The sequence below is a fragment of the Trachypithecus francoisi genome, unplaced genomic scaffold (genome assembly GCF_009764315.1).
Source record: "Trachypithecus francoisi isolate TF-2019V2 unplaced genomic scaffold, Tfra_2.0 Lachesis_group10, whole genome shotgun sequence".
Classification (NCBI taxonomy): Eukaryota; Metazoa; Chordata; class Mammalia; order Primates; family Cercopithecidae; genus Trachypithecus; species Trachypithecus francoisi.
The window spans coordinates 25394036-25413993 of record NW_022681455.1 but is presented as its reverse complement, the minus strand read 5'-3'; the positions used below and the strand labels follow the sequence as shown (position 1 = coordinate 25413993).

Sequence of the window (19958 nt, the reverse complement as noted above, 5' to 3'; positions counted from 1 at the left end):
CCAAGATCACGACACTGCACTCCAGCCTGGGCAACAGAGAGAGACTCCATCTAAAAAAAAAAAAAAAAGAAAAGAAAAAAATTAAACTAGACATGAACCTTGTCCCCAAAGAGCTGCCAGGAAATAGGACTTATAACACCATGTTAAAAGTTGTTTTGAAAATATTATTTGTGAATTTTATTTTCTTTTTCTTTTTTTTTTTTTTGAGACGGAGTCTCGCTCTGTCGCCCAGGCTGGAGTGCAGTGGCCGGATCTCAGCTCACTGCAAGCTCCGCCTCCCGGGTTCACACCATTCTCCTGCCTCAGCCTCCCAAGTGGCTGGGACTACAGGCGCCCGCCACCTCGCCCGGCTAGTTTTTTTTTTTTGTATTTTTTTAGTAGAGACGGGGTTTCACCGTGTTCGCCAGGATGGTCTCGATCTCCTGACCTCGTGATCCGCCCGTCTCGGCCTCCTAAAGTGCTGGGATTACAGGCTTGAGCCACCGCGCCCGGCCTATTTTATTTTCTTTTATCTCATTGGAACTATCTAATTTTGGACATTGAATACCTGTTTGGTAGTAAGAGGGTGAGGCAGAGATTAAGGATTAATAAATGGTTTGGACTAGAGGTTGTTAGACTTTTGGAAGTGACAACTAGACATTAGGATATCAAAAATCAGAAATTGCCAGTATCAGAAAGGAACTGGTGGGTGGAGATACCTTGTGGAATCTCATTACAAATGGCAGATACATCCATCTTAATCTATGTTGATGCTCTCATTCACAGTAAGAATCAGGATGAATATCACATTGACTTATTGGATAGCACAGGGAAAATTTACTCTTGAAGAAGCCTAATTAATTGCAATGAGCAGATTCTAGGAGGAAAAATATAACCTATTTCAGGAAGGCTCCTGCATGTTTTATTTCAAATCCTGCTTAGTTGTGTTTTTATTCTTTAACTAACTCAGAAGGATCTTTTGGCTGAGGGAAAAGTGTTCTTTTTTTCTTGCACAATTTTCACTAACACATAAGGAGATATTTTGCTTGTTTATTATAAACTATTTACTTGGTTTATTATCCCAACAATAACAAATTAACATTGTCCAGAAAAACCTTTAGTACTAGCTGATTTTTAATAAGACATATTGTGATACATAATATCGGAAATAATTTTTAAAGTAAAGAACAATACAAATGAGACATAAAAATATCCTGTAATCCCACTATCCAGATATAACTATTAATATTTTGAAGTATGACTTCCTAGTCTTTTGTTTATATACATATTATGTATATAATTTGGTATATATACATATTTGGTAGTCTTCTTTCAATTAATGTAATATAAAAATATCCCCATGATAACAAGAATTCTTCAAAAAACTGGATTTTTAATACGGTAGCTATAGTATATCATCATACTTATTGATATCTTTTTCTTTTTTCTTTTTTTCTTTCTCTTTTTTTTTTATTTTTTATTTTTTTGAGACACAGTCTCGCTTTGTTGCCCAGGCTGGAATGCAGTGGTGCAATCTTGGCTCACTACAACCTCTGCCTCCCGGGTCCAAGTGATTCTCCTGCCTCAGCCTCCCAAGTAGCCGGGACTACAGGCGCGTGCCACCATGCCGGCTAATTTTTTGTATTTTTAGTAGAGATGGGGTTTTTCACCGTGTTAGCCAGGATAGTCTTGATCTCCTGACCTTGTGATACGCCTGCCTCAGAGCCTCCCAGAGTACTGGGATTACAGGCATGAGCCACCGTGCCCAGCTGACATCTCTTTCTAACTTTTCACTAGAATTAATATCTTTATACAATTATTAGCTATGTTCCTGATTATTTTCATAGAAAAGACTGCTTTATGTTTGATCCTAGAGTATAAATCAAAGGGCATACATTTTTTAAGGCTCCTAATACATATTGCTAAATTGCCTTCCTTGAAAGTGGTAATAATTTATTCTGAGAACATTACAGTATGCCTGCTTTCCTAACAACTATGCCACATATTAGAGTATTTATGTCAAATACTCTATATATATGTATTTGTCAAATGTGGAACCATTTGGGCATCAACAAGAATAATGCTTGCAATGGGTTAAAATACATCAAATATAAAAATCTATGAATTCCTAATGAAACACAAAACATCACTGCTCACCTTTGAAGGTTGCCAGGACACTAATTTGTTATTCTAAATATATATTTTAAAGAGATTGATCACATATTTGTTCTTTCTTTCCTGTTTGAACTGTATTTCAAGCTAACTAAAGAGATGATGAGAAAATCCCAGCTACTAGGTATATAAGTAATAATAAAACTTATACCATCACTATTTTGCAGTCCTCATGAAACGTTGGATGGAGACAATGATCATCAACAGATATCCACACTTTCAATGAAAGGTTATTGGGGAACTTTATAATAGAGAATTCCAACTGACATTACCTGTACCCGCAAGTCAATCTTAATATCATGATAAGGAGCACAACTAGGCACGTGCTTCAAGATTTGATTAATATAGCATCATATAGTGTCACCTATTATCTTGCCAAAAATAGAACTGGGATTTAATCAAATCTAATCTAATCTAGATCTTACTACTAGTTTATAGGAAATCCTAGGAATAGAAACAAGTTAGACAGCACTGGAGGAAGCAATTAGCGCAAACCAAAATGCGGAAAATTCTACAGGGCAAGTGATAGATTTTTAAAATAAATACATTGTGTTTGTTGGAAGGGGTGGGAGGTATAATCACACAATTGGTTAAGGAGAGTTCTATGTAGAAAAAATATCTGCTTTTAAAGGAGAAAGAAAAACTGGACAATAAAATCTTATTTATTACCTATTTGAAATCTAATAGTATTCAATGAATATCATATGCAAACTCTGTTTTGGTGGTAGATTATTCTGTATATGAGTGGGTTTGCTTCTGTCAAAATTTAAAACATTTTCTTTATGTTTCTGATTTTCCAAGAAGAACATATTTCAGTTTGCTCTTTTCACGTAAAGCATTAGGAAGAAGTCTTCTGAGCTAACCATGATCATTTATTTCATTTGAAATTGCAAGGTCACTTCAGGCACTCTGGGTAGTAACCATCAGGTGGTGCCGTTTTACAGCTTTTCTCAACCCAGCATGAAACACTTCAGACTTTGAAATAAGCAAGGAGGTAAGAGTAGTCATAGGAAACTGATACAGTCACCAAATACTTAAGCTCAATGCTACGGCTTCCCTAGGTGATATTATGAAATTACTTGTATTTCTATGTTTGTCCTACCTGTTGTCATCCCTCAGTACTTAGATATTTTAAGCAGAAATGTGTTTTAACTATTCTACTAAGAACCAAAATATCAATTTTGAGCTTCCAAGAGAATATTTCCATCATAGGAGTCCTAAAGACTTTACAGAACTTTTCATTTTCCTTTTGAAACCAATGCAAGCCCGCTGGGCTGTGCCGGGGTCCACTCCCTCACTTTGCTGGTTCCTGCATTCCCATCTGTCGAAAAACTGTTGTGCGCTAACTGAGCTACCATACCACAACTACCACTCTCCTGGGTTAAAACACAAGAACAGTGAATCACAACCTGGCCCTCTGGGCGTTTACTACTTGGTTACTCCTGAACAAATTAGAGAACAAGTAAGAACTAAAACTGAAGGGCACTGAATAGGGATGATAGGCGTGGTCAGGTGAGACCAGAGGGCCAGAAGGGCTTTGTGGAAGAGGGAATACCTGAATTAAGTCTTAAATAAATGGGTTGATTTGAATACATACCAAAAGGAAGAAAATCTAGGGAGCATCAGCAAATGTGTGCATAAACTGCTAACTCAAAGCCCATAAGCAGGCAACAGAAATAAGCAGGCAATCTAGATGTAAGACAGTAAAGAATGGGGAGGACTGTGGCAAACAACCGAGCTTTTGCTCGACCTAAAAGGCATTTATGCCATTTTTCTTTTTTTCTTTTGAGACATAGTCTGTCATCCAGGCTGGAGTGCAGTGGCGCAATCTCAGCTCAGTGCAACCTCTGCCTCCTGGGTTCAAGTGATTTTCATGCCTCAGCCTCCCACATAACTGGTATTACCTGGTTAATTTTTGTATTTTTAGTAGAGATGGTGTTTAACCATGTTGGCCAGGCTGACCTCAGGTGATCCAAAGTGCGGGGATTACAGGCGTGAGCCACCGCACCCAGTGCCATTTCTTTGAACACTGTTCCAGTCCCTACCTCCCCACAAAGTGTCTGCCAGCTGGCTGCATGCTGGTTTGCAATCTCTGGGAGAGGCTGGCTACTTTCTTTAGATCTTTTGTTTCCGTATGATTTCAACTTACCATGTCTAAGTGAAGCACCCAGAATGTGAATCCCCAAGAAGATGTATACAATGAGAGGGTCTTTCTCCCTAGGTTTTATTCCTGGAATTTTTTAGAAATCCAGAACTAAAATTGGAATTAATAAATTTTTCTAACGATGAGATAGAAAAGCAGAAGTAACAAGAGTTTGAAATTTTAATGGCAGAGCTTTTTTGATGAATGTTCATAATTATAGAAGGGAAAAAGTGATGAATCAGTTGAGGGAACTTTATTATCATCAGACACAAGACTTTTGTCGTGTGTTGCTTGTGACGCTTACTCCATCTCTAGTTACTTAATGTTCCCAGATTCGTGACTATTTTATCATTCAAAGATCAAACACTTTATTTACCTTCCTTCTCTTTCCTCTTAGGTATTTCAGCAGCAATTAAGTCATGCTGTGGAATGCTTAAGTGCAGTAACAAATGTCATGAAAAGTGAACATACAGCTAATTTTACTTCTCATGAATAGAGTTTCTGTGGTTTCACTTCAAGACTAATGGAGGGGATGCATTCCATCCTTATTCTCTACTTTAAATCGCTGAGATTAGCTTCAGGGATCCAGCTTCCACTCAGCCTAAAGTTTTCAACGTTGTGGGCTTATTCCATATAGTTCTGATCTATTGTTGATGCCGTATGCCTCAGGTACTACTGGAATGAATTGTTATTTTTTTATTCATTTTTAGAACTGCATTTTTAGGGCTGGGTGCAGTGGCTCACACCTGTAATCCCAGCACTTTGGGAGCCTGAGGCAGGTGGATCACCTGAGGTCAGGAGTTCGAGACCAGCCTGGCCAGCATGGTGAACCCCCCCCCACCCCATGTCTACTAAAAATACAAAAAAAATTAGCTGGGTGTGGTGGCACATGCCTGTAGTCCCAGCTACTCGGGAGGCTGAGGCAGGAGAATGGCTTGAACCCGGGAGGAGGGAGGTTGCAGTGAGCCGAGATCACGCCATTGCACTCCAGCCTGGGTGACAGAGAGAGACTCCGTTAAAACAAACAAACAACAACAACAAAAAAAAAACAGCATTTTTAAGGGAAGGCTTTCCAACCGTGATTAACTTCATTTTCTCTAGCCCCATGAAAGACCTTCTCCTCCTTCTCCACCTCCCTCTACAATATATGAGTATGCTACAAAACCTCCATGAAAAGCTAAAGAAATGTACTTTGGGAGGAATAAGCAGGAGAGGGACCTCCTTTATTTCCCAATTACTATAATACTATTTGGCATCAATTAGTAAACAGGGTTTGAAAGGAAATGAGGATTTGGTAAAAGTGACTGAATTGTCCCACAGTTTATACAGAATCAGGAGGATCCTATGAATTTCCCCCTGGGTTAAAAATATGACACCATCCAAGGAGACAGCATGCCCACTAGAGCCGTGTAGACGGTCGTAAACACCGTTTCACCAGGCTGCACAGATGATGCCGCTCTTCCCTTCACCTCCCAGCCTGTCGAAAAGGTTTTGTTATTTTCTACTCATTTCAGAAGCTGATGTGTAAATGGTGTGTATGTCTGTTGCCATGACAACCCAGCAGCAATTGGCTTGGGCTTCTTACCAGAGTACAAATGTGCTCTTGACACGATGCTTATCAGACTTTGCCAGACAATTTTCCCTCCTGGATTCACACAAAAGGTTTCGAAGACTCCTAACTGCATTTAGAGGAGAGACAGGCTGAAATCTCGCACTTGGCTCATGTGAATGATGAAGCTCTAAAGCTCTGATCCCCTGCTGAAGTCATTGTGTTCTAGTCTATCATTTCAGTACACTGGTGGCAACTCTGTATAATTAAAGAGGACCAAGTATAAATGCAGCAAAAAAAATCTTGCTGATTACTGGAACTGGGCTTTTGTTGATATTTTAGGTGACACATAACCATCTCTGCATTTAATAAAAGGTCACTGTGAGTGCATGTGTTCTTATTCCTATTTTGGCTTGTCAGATTTGTGTGTAGGTGCCATACCAAGAGAAAAACAAAACACAACAATGCAAACAAACTGAATGATCCCTCGGGCCCTTCTCACACACTCGTGGGCTCTGTTTTGTCCTTGTCCCTAGTGACCAAAAGATTTCAACTCATAATAATTTGCGCCATGTTACACACTTTTGATCATTTAGGGATGGACCCTGGACTGTCTAAATGTTGGAGCTCTTTGTTGCCTTCATTTCTCCTCCTTGTCCTTCCCACTACTGCTGTATCTGCCATTTTGCCAGCATCTTTTTCAGAGGGCAAATAGAGGAAATGAAACACACATTGGTTAATTTGACACTTATTAGCACCCCTCCAAAGGGTTTTATTAGGACAATGGGAACTAATGAAATGACTTGTGGGGATTATCTGTGGTTCATGCCAACCCTGTTTCCAGAATCATGTGCACTCTGTAATTGGCTCTATTTTGAAATAACTTCTATTAGTTATCTCATTAATCCAATAAGGTAACTCATGAAGTCAAATAAATACCAGCTGCTTCTTTAAAAAGAAATCTTTGTGTCTCTTAAAAAATGAGAGCTATTGAAATGTGAGGTAGAAAAGACTACAGGATATTTCAAGGTGATTGTAGTTTTGTTTGGATCCTACTTACCAGTTGCAAGTTGACCCGCTGAAAGGAAAATTAACTACTTTAGGATTCAGCCACAAATGTCAGCCATGTCTTCAAGCAAGTGGTTTAAAGCTCACAGATTTCAGTTCCCTCATCTGTAAAATAAGAGAATCGGACAACATTAATTCTAAGGTCTGCTCCAGGCCTAAAATTTTGTTTCCCTCCGGGAATTCTGGAAAACCTAAGCCCCAACCTTGCTGATGCATTTTGATAAATTAGGATTAAAAAATACTAGGGGTAGCCATAAGAGAGAATCATCCAAAAAAAATCAACATTGATGCCCCTTCCAGTCCTAAATTTTTGGCCTGCTTCCCAAAACTTCCCATTACCTCCATCTCTTTACCTAACTCCTCACTCCATATTCTTTTAAAATAAAAAGGCAACAAAGAAACTGCAAGTGTCTGGCTTGAATTATTAGCTTCCTTAAATTCAACGTGCCTATTGTAGAAAAGACTTTAACATGGAGTGGGAGACTGAACTACAGGAACTCTAAGTACCATTTCAACACTTACTTTCTGATTTGAAAATTTGATATTAATTATACAAAAGAGCCAGTGCAGAGAACCCCTGTAGGCCCAGGTCACAAACTTGTAGTTTATCAGCCCACAGATCTTTTGTTTGGCCCACACAAGTGATTTACATTTCCTCTGAGTTTGGTTGTCAGCATTTAAAACATAAAGATTTTGCATAAAAAAATTCAGGTGTTCAGTGTCTATTGGTAAAACTGGCAGAGCTGATGAAGGTGGGCTCACCTCCCCACAGTCCCCTGGTGCTCCAGGGGCTGCCCCTTCAGGCAAAGCACGTGCTCCCCCTTCAGGCCGAGTAAGTGCAGCCCTCCTAGTATGCCATAGTCCACACCCGGCTCTAGCCTCATTCATTCCCCCTGCCCTGCCCTGTGCACAGGGGAGTTGCAGATGCTTGACTTACTGACTCCTCAAGGAACACCCACGGTCTTCAGACCACCACTGAAGAATCACTGTTCTGAAAAAAAAAAAAAAAAAAAATCACTGACCTTTCAGAAAATACATCCTGAGAATTATCCAATCAAAAGTTAGAGCTTCTTTGGGGGAGGTCTGTGCTTATTTAATGATGTTTTAAAAACAAAGAAAAGAAAAAAGCAAAACAGCAATCTGAACATCAATGACAGCTATTCGGTAGGTGGGATGCTATTTTTGTTTATTCTAATGAACACTCTGTGCCAGAGAGCATTCTGTAGATGCTCACCTCTCTGGAAGAAAAAGAGAGGAAAAAAAAACCCCAGAGGTGGAGTACTACTTAATCAGACTACTCTCTGATAAAAGAATGACTAGTGGTCCTGGTCTCTCATTACCCCCGTATGGATGCAGGGATTGGGCAATCTGTTTTTTTTTTTAAAAACTTTGTTGAGATGTGATTCATATACCATAAAATCTGACCTTTCAAAACATACAATTCAGTGGTTTTTAGCATATTTGCCAAGTTGAGCAGCCATCATCACTATCTAATTGAGGAATGTTTTCACCACGGCAAAAGGAAACCCTGCCCCCATTAGCAGGCACTCCTCGTTCCAATCTCCCGTTCCCCCAACCATAGCAAGCACTAATCTACTCTCTATCTCTAAGGATTTGTATATTTTGAATATTTTATCTAATCGGAATCATATGATCATAAGTAACATTTTGTGTCTGATTTGTTTCAATCAGCATAATGTTTTCCAAGTTCATTTATTTTGTAGCAGGCAATAGTACTTTCATCCTTTTTATAGCCAAATCATATTCCATTGTACAGATAAACCACATCATGTTTATCCATTTTCTCATCTGATGGACATTTAGGTTGTTTCTTTTTGGCTATGATAAAAAATGGCACTGTGAACATTTGTGGACAGGTCATTATGTGTATATATGTTTCCATTTTTCTTGGGTTTATACCTAGAAGTGAAATTGCTGGATCATATGGTAATTCCATATTTAACTTCTGGAGGAACTGCCAAATTATTTTCCTCAGTGACTGAAAATTTATATTCTCTTCAGCAATATATGAGAGCTTCAATTTCTCCACATTCTCAAGAACATATGTTATTATATTATCTATCTTTTTTAGTTTAACCATCCTACCAGGATCTCATTATGGTTTTAATTTCTATTTCCTTGATGACATATGACTCTGAGTATCTTTTCATGTGATTATTAGCCATTTGCATATCTCCTTTGAAGAAATGACTATTCAAACTCTTTGCCCATTAAAAAAATTTGGTTATTTGTCTTTTTATTGTTCGTTTTAAGAGTCCTCTATATATTCTGGACATAAGCCCCTTATCAGATATATGATTTGCAGATATTTTCTTCCATTCTGTGAATTCTCTCCTCATTTCTTTTTTTTTTTTTTTTTTTTTTTTTTTGAGACGGAGTCTCGCTCTGTCACCCAGGCTGGAGTGCTGTGGCCGGATCTCAGCTCACTGCAAGCTCCGCCTCCCGGGTTCACGCCATTCTCCTGCCTCAGCCTCCCGGGTAGCTGGGACTACAGGCGCCGCCACCTCGCCCGGCTAGTTTTTTGTAGTTTTTAGTAGAGACGGGGTTTCACCGTGTTAGCCAGGATGGTCTCGATCTCCTGTCCTCGTGATCCGCCTGTCTCGGCCTCCCAAAGTGCTAGGATTACAGGCTTGAGCCACCACGCCCGGCCTCTCTCCTCATTTCTTAATAGTGTCTTTTGAAATACAAAAGTTTTGAGTTTCATGATGTCCAACATCTATTTTGTATTTTGTATTTTGTCACTTATGCTTTTACTGTCATGTCTAGGAAATCATTACATAATACCAGGTCACACAGAATTACTCCTGCATTTTCTTTTCTTTCTTTCTTTCTTTTTTCTTTTCTTTTTTTTTTTTTTTTTTTGGTGAGATGGAGATTTTCTCTTGTTGCCCAGGCTGGAGTGCAATGGTGCGATCTTGGCTCATCCCATCCTCCTCCTCCCAGGTTCAAGCGATTCTCCTGCCTCAGCCTCCCTAGTAGCTGGGATTACAGGTATGTGCCACCATGCCTGGCTAATTTGGTGTTTTTAGTAGAGACGGCATTTCACCGTGTTTTCACGGTGTTGCCCAGGCTGATCTCGAACTCCTGACCTCAAGTGATCCACCCGCCTTGGCCTCCCAAAGTGCTGGGGTTACAGGCGTGAGCCACTGAGCCCAGCCTTACTCCTGCATTTTCTTCTAAGAGTTTTATAGTTTCAGCTTTGACATTTGGGTCTACGGTCCATTTTTAGCTACTATTTGTCTACGGTGTGAGACAGGGCCATGCAGTCCATTTTTAATAGTTAAGAACTTGCTTCCTTTCACTTATGTTCCAGCCAGTACTTTATTAAAGAACGTAAAAATATGAGAATGTAATCCCAAGAAACAATAAGCTGTGCTTGGATTCTCGATGTAATACCATCCAATTCCCTTCACACATTATAGTGTAACACAGGCCAACTAGATAAAGTTTTCCTTTGTGGAAGAGCAGACTAAACTGTGGTTTGATGACTATGTGACATATTCTAGAGTTCAGATACAAGATCCAAAGTAATGTGGCAGTGATGCCTAGAGCCCTGGCCATCCCCGTGTCATCCTCAGTGTCTCACCAGAAGACTGGATCCTGGGAAACTGCTCCTCCTGGTGACTTCCTTTTGATTACAATGCACACCCGTATATGTACACATTATATACATGCACACACATATATACCGATATGTACATATACATATGTGTATGTATATATAAACCCAATTCCTAATTTTTGAAATTTATAAAATGTTAAAACATGTAACCACCATTTCTGTTGGCATCCCTAGACTCCCTCCACTGCCCCATTGCCAAATTTTTCTTTTCCAATGGGTCATTGTAAAAAAAAATTTTTTTTCATAGATTCTGTAGATGAAAACGTGAAGAACAGGATGAAGTAACATGCGAAGATATCTGAAGGTAGAAGATATAAGGGACAGACTCAAGCAGGGTCCCAACTGGAGAGAACAAGCTTTCCCAACCACCCAGGCAGAGAAGCCCTTCTTTATCTGTGTGCCTATGCTACTTGCACACACTTCTAGTGTAGCATGCACTGGGATCATTTGTTGGCAGTGGTGTCTTCCCCTACAACCTATATGCTCCTCAAAGGCAAGAAGTCCATCTTATTTATTTTTGTATCTCATCCTGTCTAGTGTCCCTTGTAGCACCAGAGACCTAGCAAGCACTAAAAAAAATGCTGGCTTAATAAACGTTTACGGAGTGGAAGTGGAAGGAAATTTTTTTTTCCTGTTTGCCCGAATAATATAGGATCTATAGCACAGGCTCCTACTTATAAAGCCCATATAAATCCTGGTGCTCCCATAGCCCAATCCTAGTATAGAGTTCTAGTCAAAAAATTCCATCTAGCAAGAAAAAGTAATTTTAAAAAATTCTAATTTCCACTTGAATCTCTTGAAGGACACTGTCTTAGTTCATTTTGTTTTGCTCTAAAGGAAAAACTGAGTCTGTATAATCTGTCAAGTAAAGAGGCTTATTTGGCTCGTGCTTCTGCAGGCTGTACGTGAAGCCTCGCACCAGCATCTGCATCTGGTGAAGTCTTGCTGGTCAGACCGCTTCCGCTCAAGGCAGGAGGTGAAGGGAAGCCAGCTCTGTAGAGCTCACAGGGTGAGAGAGGAGGAAAGCAGGAGGGAGGAGGGCCAGGCTCTTTCTAACAACCAGCTCTGGTGGGAAGAAGGGACTAATATAGTAATGATTCAATCATCCCCAGGGAGGGCACGAGACTGTTCATGAGGGATCTGTCCCCATGGCCAAACACCCCCATTAGGCCCTACCTCCAACATTGGGATTAAATTTTAACCTGAGGTTAATGGGGGACAAACATTCAAACTATAGCAAACATTAAAAAGAGTTAAACTCATAACCTACTATAACATCTGTAAACATGTTCCATTTGCTTCCTCTCCAGTTTTCTCTTATCTTGAAGCTCTTCTTGATCCTCTCTCTCTCTCTGAACTGCTTCCTCCTAACTCTCTCCTGGAAGTTCTTCTGGGAAGTCCATTCTCCCATGCTCTCCTGCTTCATGCCTCACCACAGGGCCTTTCCTGCTGGCCACAAAACCTGCCTGGCCCAGGACAGTAGAAGGCTGTGTGGCCTCTTTGCTTGGAGACAGTTGGGTCCCCACCTCCACCCACAGGAAGTATAGTTCTTTCCTTATCCTGCTTTTCTCCCAAAAAAAATCATAATTTCTGGAATTCTATTCTTTGTTAATATTACTTGTTGTCTCATGACTTAGATAGACTTTATGAGAGAGCTTGAAACTTGGCCACCATTGAAAACATGGTTTCTGTGGGAAAGGCTACCATACATACTGAACAGCTGATTTACAAGCCAACTTTTGGAATACAACTTATTCATAAGCTGGGAGCCATCTGGGTGGTAACTAGCTTTGTGGTTTCTTACTCTTCTTTTGGTTTCATGGTTTTGAATGAAGTCTGGTCAAAGTTAAAATGGAGGAAACATTTCCTACTAATTCATTGGTATTTTCGTGAACCTTGGAATCTGGCAGAAGTAAATATTTCTGGAGAAATATGGACTTCAGAATCGTAAGATGATTTCTAAGGGATTTCTCTTGTTTAATCGACCAAATTAACATCTCAGGCTGGAGTATTTAGGATTGAGTTACTAGAAAGAGAAAAGTGAATTCAGAGAAATTGTTAATCAAGATAAATGTTGAAAGGGGGAGAAGCAAGGGATAAAGAACACTGCATTCTGTCTGACCTGCTTACGGAAGCAGGTCTTCTCTTGTTTTTGACACTAGTCTTAGTAAGCTCCTCTTCCCTTTGTGCTCCCTACTGCTAGGGACGTACCTTTCCCCATGAGACCAACATCATTCGCCCATGCTTTTGAAGCCAAGAGCAGCAGGATGCCACCAGCAAGACCCTGCATCAATCAGAGCTCCAGTCCCTGCTTTTGTTGCCTTCTCTGAGGTGAGGCAGCAGTAAAGCATGGACCAGAGTCATCCTGCATCAGTGTCCTGGCTCCATCCCTAACAAGCTGCATGAGCTCAAGCAAGCTATTGACCTCTCCCTGCTTAGTTTCCCAACAAACCCAGCGGAAAGTAGCACCTGCTGAATTGCCGAGAACAGTGCTTCTCAACCCAGGCACTTCCCTAGAGGCAACGGGAAGACCCACAAATGCCAACAGCTCCCCCAGAGTCATCATCTTGCCTATCTCCTCACCAAATTTCCTCAGCACCCTGACCAATTTCTACCACTTTTAATCTCTCTCTCTCTCTCTTTTTTTTTTTTTTTATTTGAGACGGAGTCTTGCTTTGTCTCCCAGACTGGAGTGCAATGGTGCGATCTCGGCTCACTGCAACCTTCACCTCCCAGGTTCAAGCGATTCTCCTGTCTCAGCCTCCCAAGTAGCTGGGATTACGGGCACCCGCCCCCACGCCCAGCTAATGTTTGTATGTTTAGTAGAGACAGGGTTTCACCATGTTGGCCAGGCTGGTCTCGAACTCCTGACCTCAGGTGATCCACCTGCCTCAGCCTCCCAAAGTACTGGGATTGCAGGCGTGAGCCACCATGCCTGGCCACCACTTTTATTCTTGGAGCAGATGTCAGAGAGGCCACTTTCCTTGGAAAACGTCTCCTGCTCCCTTTCATATCTGAAATCTCTTATTATATTGGTGTCTTATTGCTACTGTAACAAATTACCCAAAATGTAGTGGCTTAAAATAGCATAATTTTGTTATGTTTTATAGTCCAGAAGTCCAAGTCTTATAGGCCAGAAGTCCAAGATGGATCTTACCAGGCTTAACTCAAAGGCTGCATTCCCCTGAAGGCTCTAGGGGAGCCTGTTTCCTTGCCTTTTCCAGCTTCTAGAGCCACCTTTGCTTGTGGCCATAGCATTTCAGCCTTTGTCTCTGTCCTCATATCTCTTTCTCTGACTGACCCCTCTTATGGGGACCCTTTTGAGTACATTAGGCCCTCCTGCATCATCCAGGGCCATCTCCCCATCTCAAGACCCTTAACTTGGCTGGGCACGGTGGCTCACAACTGTAATCCCAGCACTTTGGGAGGCCAAGGCGGGTGGATCACGAGGTCAGGAGTTCGAGACCAACCTGACCAACATGGTCAAAAAGAAAACCCTTAACTTAATTCTATCTGCAAAGTCCCTTTTACCATGCAGTTCTAGAGACTAGCACGTGGATGCGTTTGGGGGACCATCATTCAGCTACCATGCGTGTCTTGGCACCACAGCAAAAAATGAAGCACATTCTTAGTACTGAGTTTAAGAAAAATAATAATAACAAGGCAGAAAGAGTTCCATTTGACATTTCCATTGGGGGTATTTCCAGTGTTTCTAGCACTGGTTGCCTGGGGTGATGCCACTAAACATGATAGGAAATTGAGGTTAGGGGCAAACTAAGGGTGGGGGCCGGTGTGACTACAGCGTGCTTATTTGTTGGTATGTTGTATTTGAGGTCTCTCCAGGAGATCAATGTGGAAATATCTACAGCAGTTGGAAGAACAGGTCTGCAGCCCAGGATAAAAGCCTGGGCATGGATGGAAATGTGGAGTCATTGACAGACGATACAGTTGAAGCCGTGGGGGTGCCTAAGATCAACGAGAAGGAAGATGGGGAGGGCAGGGAGGAAGCACCAGGAGTGCAAGGTGTCTGGGGAAGAAGAATAAGGTCAGAAAGCATAGGACTTTTAGAGAGGCCAAAGGAAAATGAAGAATAATTATAAAAATAATAATATCCTGCACATTGGTAAAGTGAAACTTCATTTGATCGTATCTTGCTTATTACGTACATAGGGGAAACCCACTCATTTTATTTATGGCTACATTTTTCAGTATGTCACATTTACAAAACTGACCAAGTGAGGATTTGTTGTAGTACTGAGCGCCCATGGTGGACCAGGCAGTGTCAGTGATGAGGATGTGAAAATGAATCAGCTGGGCCTTTGTGCTCACTTATTCAACCCACAGGTTAAGACCAACAGTATCAGAGAAGTAACCTCCTCTGAGAAGCAGACCACTACTCTAGTGAACGAGAAGATCCAGCTTACCGTGTAGACACAGAATATCCTCTGTTCATGGTATTTGCCTTTAATAGCCTTTTCTTTATCTATTGAAGATGTTAAGATACTGGCTCTTCTCTCCAGTATTAAGAAGACTAATAATAATAACAATGAAAGTCCATGTCACCATAGCCAACACAGAAAACAGAGCAGAAACTTGGTGAAGTTAATCAAATAATTGCTGCAGGCCCTTGGCTATGGAGAACTCTCCCTGCTTTTGGTTGAGCAAGAGAGCCTCTCAGAGACTGGCACTGGGATTCACACAGCGTTCCGTTCCAGGGCCACAGGGTCCCAGCAGCAGCACTACACAGCATTTGAGCTCCAGCTCCTCTAGGCTTTCAGCCACAGCACCCTTTGTTTGTTTTTCCCCAAAGCAAAGTGCTGCCTGGCAGCTGAAAAGAGTGCATGTTTCCTCCTTCTTAACCCGGCTTCTTATATAGCTGTGCTATATTTGGCAGCTCAATCTTAACTTCCTATTCCAAATACTTCCTCTTCCTGTGGGTAGAATTCTCAGAACTCTCGTGGCTCTGGTAAGTGTTATTAAAAACTTGTGCAAGGCCACTTGGTGGTACAGTCTGTGCTCCACAGAGCCACCTCCTAGCTCAGTGACTCACCTATGCCTGGAGGACACAGGGGGTGAACTCTTCAAGAAGGAACAGAGAGTTCCAGGACACCTCTCACTTGAATTGTGATGAATATTAATGAACAAAAAACAGAGGGAGATTGGAATTTGTGGGGATGAGGTGGTGAGAGAGGTTTGAAAAGGCAGATGAGACTTTAAGGCCCAAAGACAAATACAATTTATTCCTCAAAGAAAAAGTAGTAATTATTTGTTTAAGATCTATCTTCCCCTGTAGGCTGTAAGAATCATGAGAACCATGAGAGGCCATGCCATTTTTTGTGCATTGTTTTAACTCTAGTAAAGTGCTGGCTGGTATTATAGTAGGTGCTCAATTAATGTCTGTTGAACAAATGAATAAATGAATGAATGAAGGCAGAAAGAGGCACGAACATTGAAAAGTAATCCTTTAAAAACGTATGTTGGTATATGGAAAGAGAAAGAAAAACTGTATATATGTTAATAGTGTGTATTTCTGAGTGGAGGGATTAGAGAGTATTCTAATTGTTTTCCTTTTATGATTTTCTGTTATAGTCTCATTTTCCTATAATTATTTCTCATGCTTGTTTAATAGAAATATTTTAAAGTAATGATTCAAAATTTAAAAAGCCTGGAAGGAAATATATAACCTTAGAGTGGCTTTTGTGCTGGGCATAGAATTGTAGAGTTTTATTTTATTTTCTGAATGTTCTATTGCTTTCATCATCTGAGAATACTTTTGAAATGAATAAGTTAGTTAGTCACCATGGCAGGAGAGCACTATTGTAGGAGGGCTGGGATCCCAGAACTCAGTGATCATGAAGAAAATGTCAAGTTAAAGAGAAGATGGTGATGTATATAATGGCCTATCTTTTGAGATATCTATCTATCTATCTATCTATCCATAGGAATTTTATTTTTGAAATGCCCCTTGGAAACACCTGTCACATTCACCAGAAGCTAAATTGGTCCTGCATAATTTCTTCATTCCCACTTCTGAGAGGCTATGTCTCTGACTTTGTTCACAGTTAAGGATAATTTTTTTTCATTGACTAGGATGAGACATAGATTTCTTATGCTTCTTTCAAATGAAAACTTGTAAACACCAGCTATTTGGGGTATTTTACAATTGCACAGATAGGAAAATCAGAACACAAAATATCATTGTTGTATAGATGCTCTGCAGACCTGTGTGGGTGGCTCTATGACACTTATGGATTAATGGGGAGTTTTGTCTAATAAATTGATTTGTAGTCTGATGGAGAAACACTTTGAGCTGTATTTGGTTTGATTAAGGTGGAACCTAGTATAGACCACAGACAACCTGGTCAACAGACAACCCAGTCAGAGTCAGCCTCATAGATAAAAACCCCAGGGCCTCCTTCAACCTCTGGTGACCAGAACAGTGTGAAATGTTACTGCAGCAGTAGCCACTCCAATCCTATTAGCTCTACCAAATAGGGAAATAGGCAGGGAAATTCTCCTGGTGCAGAGCTATCAGCTGTAGCTCAAGGGTTAATTAATACCAGGATGTTGGGGATAATAGAATGGATGACACAGCAGAGTGTGTGTGTGTCTGTGTTTGTCTGTGTGTGTAGGCTGTTTGAATACATTTGGAGTACTAGCTTTTGATTCAGATCATAACATATTTGGATGATTGGAATTAAAACAATAGGGAATTAAAATGTGAGAATACTAAAGCACCTTAAGGAAGGAACTGAAAAAATGTCTCCCTTCAAAGACAGCAGATTTGCATGCACACATGTGCGCATGCACGCGCACGCGCACGCGACACACACACACACACACACACACACAAACTAGGTGCCAGTGGGGGGGGGGGGGGAAGCATGACTTCTCTCCAAAAACAACCCATACAAACTCTAAAAGGGCATCCTTCAATTTTCTGCCTCCACTCCAGGACAAATAGTCCCTCAGCAGCCCCTTGCATAAGGGGATCTCTCTGATTGGCCTGCTGAGCAGGGATACCTGGCTCCTAGAGTCCTGATGCTGGCTACCTTCAAATCAGTGCTGTTTGTGGACGCTCATCTCCCTTCTTGGCAGGAGAAAACCTGGAGAGGAGGTGACAGGGTGGAGAAAAATCCAGTACAGGGGGTGAATGGTGAACATAAAGGAGAAGCTGTTACCCTCTCCAGGCCAAAGAGAACTGCTGTAGAAATGCTACGCTGTGACCAAGCAGCAGGGATTATGAGGCATACAGAGACATTTTTTTAACTTGCATCTGATTGTGTGATATTTAGTTACATGACTTTGGTGGTCTAAAGCCTGTCTGTGCTTTGTTCTTTTTTTCCGTATCCATCCTTCAACAACCGGATCCTATCAGTTATTCCATTTTAATTTCCATCTTTCACTGAGTTTCAGTATCACTGTGGTTTGTAGGTATTTTAGCCAGATTTCGTGCATTTTTGTGATATTGAGAAACTGTCTATACGTTTCAGGAAGCTGAGACAATGAACACATCACAACCATAATTTCCCTTGGCTTGTTTCTACGCAGTTATTCCTTTTCACTGCGTGCTGCTCAAATCCCCATCCAGATGCACTATTGTGTGTTTAGGACATATAAAATACCACTGGAGCTGCTTCTATTTGTACTTTATTCACACAGTGACATGACACATGAAAGAAGAATGGTAAATGGTCATGACTGAACTGGGGTCAGATTTATTAGACTATTTTTAACATATGAATTCAAAAATACTATTTGAACAAATAAGTATCTAAAATTTGCACTTACCTGTTGGAAAAGCTAAGACTGTAGCACATTCTACTGAAAGTATAAAAATGTTAGGCTTGGAATGAGGGGTAACGCTACCTTTAAGGGAGATTATAGGCCAGGCATGGTAGCTCATGCCTGTAATCCCAGCACTTTGGGAGGCCAAGGTGGGCAGATCGCTTGAGCCCAGAAGGTGGAGACCAGCCTGGGCAACATAGTAAGACCCCGTTTCCACAAAAAAATAGAAAAATTAGCCGGGTGTGGTGGTGCATGCATGTAGCCCCAGCTACTCGGGAGGCTGAAGTGCAAGGATCACTAGAGCCCAGGGAAGCTGAGGCTACACTGAGCCACTACTGCGCCACTGCACTCCAGTCTGGGCAACAGAATGAGATCCTGTCTCGAAAAGAAAAAAAGGAGATGATAATAATAATGTGTTAGTTCTGAAAAACTAATAATTTATGTAGACCTCTTTCAAAGAGAAAAGAGTTAAATAAAAATAAATCTTGAGATACCTGTTACCCAATGATACTCTCAAAGGCTGAAGTCAAAATATGTTTTCTGCATTTTCTTCCATGATTGCTGAATGGTTTTGTGTTTTAGGAATGTATGTTCCGAGAAAGGTTATTGAGAAAGTTTCAAAGATTCAACCTATGTAAATGGTTGAGAAGTGACTCACAAATCTTTTCTTTCTACAATCTAATCTGCCTGGTAAAAATAAAAGTAAATTGTAAACATGTTTTATAAGACCTGTTCCATGCTTTAACCATAAAATGTTCCATGGAATAGAAAACATAAAAATTTTCCATGTTTTAACTGTAGAAAAATTCACAGGAGCTGCAACCCATATGAACTTGTCTTAAATCACTTTTGTACTTGGATCTTTTGTAAATTGCAGAAGGCACATTGCTGGCTGCAACTTTGGATAAACCACACATTCCATTTCAAGATGGCTGTTTAATCTTTCTCAGTCTTGACAATGCTCAGGCAATTCTCACCATGACGTTCATTCATCTCAGGCTGCCACTTTCCTGTGGCTACCATCACTTCTACATGTAGCATTTTCTATTCACACCGTGCCAGGTGGAGCTGAGTCCCTGCTTTCATTCTTGCCCGGGGGTTTTGTGACAAAAAGCTGAATGTGATTCAGAAAGCAATAACATGCTGTATACCTAAAACACTTGGTTGTCGTTAAAGGGCACTGTTGCTTCTGCAGGTACCTTCAGTATCTGTAAGGGGAAAACATGAAATACAGGTTCTGCTTTCTATGGGAATGTGCAGGAAGTAAAAAAGCATCCACTTCTTGAGTGTTCACTGAATAGATAAGGAAATATGAGTGATTCACAGTGGACCTTATTTTCTAAAGCATTTCAAACATATTTAAACAACAAAAAGATGAACAATGAAGAAATACATACCATTTGGATAAGTCCTTCTGTAACAGGTGGTTGTTCTCTTAATTTTTATAAATGTAGAGTCTACAAGTTGGAGGACATACATTATGTTCTTGTCCACAGAATTTGTACTTTACCATAGTATTTGGTAAGAGAACACCCCATAACTTATATGGTTGTCCTAAATTTTAGGTAATTTTGTTTTAAATACCATTTACTGAATGCTCTAGTCATACCTATAGT

General features: G+C 40.7%; 1 protein-coding gene and 1 long non-coding RNA gene across 5 annotated transcripts in view; one reads left to right on the top strand and one right to left on the bottom strand.

Moving 5' to 3' along the window:
- Window positions 1-15410, bottom strand: LOC117086816. 3 transcript variants are annotated; one of them, XR_004438586.1, is made up of 5 exons: window positions 14979-15410; window positions 7674-7902; window positions 6904-7016; window positions 5880-6101; window positions 1-50 (listed from the first exon to the last, which is right to left on the bottom strand). It is a non-coding gene; the product is annotated as an uncharacterized LOC117086816 (long non-coding RNA). The 3 variants fall into 3 exon arrangements; XR_004438585.1 differs by having other exon boundaries at window positions 7849-7902; XR_004438587.1 differs by having other exon boundaries at window positions 5880-5973; window positions 7849-7902.
- RIPOR2 (RHO family interacting cell polarization regulator 2) overlaps window positions 1-19958 on the top strand; it is a 247534-nt gene that overhangs the window by 21317 nt on the left and 206259 nt on the right. The gene's annotated exons all lie outside the window — the stretch shown is intronic.